Source organism: Octodon degus, unplaced genomic scaffold (assembly GCF_000260255.1).
Source record: "Octodon degus isolate 3935 unplaced genomic scaffold, OctDeg1.0 scaffold00017, whole genome shotgun sequence".
NCBI classification, from domain to species: domain Eukaryota; kingdom Metazoa; phylum Chordata; class Mammalia; order Rodentia; family Octodontidae; genus Octodon; species Octodon degus.
This window is the reverse complement of record NW_004524593.1, coordinates 7401310-7402801: the sequence shown is the minus strand read 5'-3', so window position 1 is coordinate 7402801 and position 1492 is coordinate 7401310. Positions and strand designations below refer to the sequence as shown.

General features: G+C 39.7%; 1 protein-coding gene across 10 annotated transcripts in view; it reads left to right on the top strand.

Moving 5' to 3' along the window:
• The window catches only part of Rgs7 (regulator of G protein signaling 7), a 544505-nt gene that overhangs the window by 257893 nt on the left and 285120 nt on the right, over positions 1 to 1492 (top strand). The window lies entirely within an intron of this gene.

Below are 1492 nucleotides of genomic sequence, written 5' to 3'. Positions count from 1 at the left end.
AAGTGTGTGATTTGTGAAACCAGAGCAGTATAATTGTGGGGACAGCAGCCTGTCCTTGCAGAGGCCACTCCACAGAGGAGGAAGATCGCAGATACTGTTGGTCCCACTTTTTCAGCTTACCAGTTTATGCTCTCTGATATGTTGGAATTCCAAGTCTGGTCCATAGACCAAGTGTGTCCACACTTCTTAAAACACTTTAGGCAGGCACTGAATCTGCCCAGATCTTCTAAATCAGAACCTTAATTTTTTAACATGCAGTTATAAGTGGCATTGCCGTAAGTTCATGCACAGAAGCCAGCGGGCAGGGTTGGACTAAGCTCCAAATACCACTCGTGTTTGCCCACATTGTTTGTGCAGATCCTTTTGGTTTTCTTTCAAAGGCTTTGAACATCTTTTCTGTAATCTGTTCTGAGTCAAGGACACCTACCAGTGTATCTGCTAGTTTTTAAAAATTTTACTTGAGGGCAGGAGCAGGATTAGGATGAACGTAGTTTCTTCTGTTTTCTTTATCATCAAGCCAAGAATTTCAGGAAACTAAGATGGATGAATGTCAACAGGTGTGTGGAGGAGTGATCACTACTCAGTTCCCCCAAGTAACACCATCCTTGAAAAGTGAATATGTCATGGGATCAAGTTATAGCTTCATCTATTAAAAGTAAAAGTAGCTGTGTTGAGTTTGGGATGACATAATCCATCCTCTGGGTCTACTATCCAGACTCAGAATTATGTCAAGAATTCCTATTGTGAATATAAAGTACCTGATAATAGATTGGGTATTTTCTTCCTGCTAAATATATTTTTCTAACAAACATTTCTGATTTTTTAAAATTTTTGGTTTTGGGCTTGTTGATATCAGCCACCTAATTTCCATGGTCTGAAAACCAGAAGGAAAATCTTTGGACAGAACCTCCATGCTCGTTGACATGGAGGATGTTCTTGGGTAGATCCCACCACACCTTGTCCTTTCCTTCCTGGAATTGCCTTCCTAGTAGCACAGGTAGTGTAGGCTTCACTGGTGATGCATGACCTCAGGCCTCCACCTTGGGATGAACTCAGTCCTGCGTGTTGCCTAGAGCCTGCCGTATCAGCTCTCCTTCCCTTGGAATTCTTTTGAAATTCTCAGTACTTCAATATGTGTGTGCACTCTACATATTTTCATCATAGGAACATCCTACTTTCAGGTTAGATGGCATACTGAACGTGGCTACATCAGATTCATTGACATGAAGAACAGCTTGTAGAAATGCAAATTTTCGAACTCAAGCCACAGACGTTCTGAGTTATTAAGAGTGGAGTGGAATAGGCAGATCAATTTTTATACTGATATAAATTTTTATTCTTATTTAAAAATGAGATTGGCGTATGCTATTCTGAGATATGTACCATTTTCCACTACATAAAAATCTAGAGGAAATTAATTCAACAAGTATTGATTGAATGTACACTATGTTCCAGTTACTCTCTTGGTTTTTGAGGGTTAATCTCTTAATTT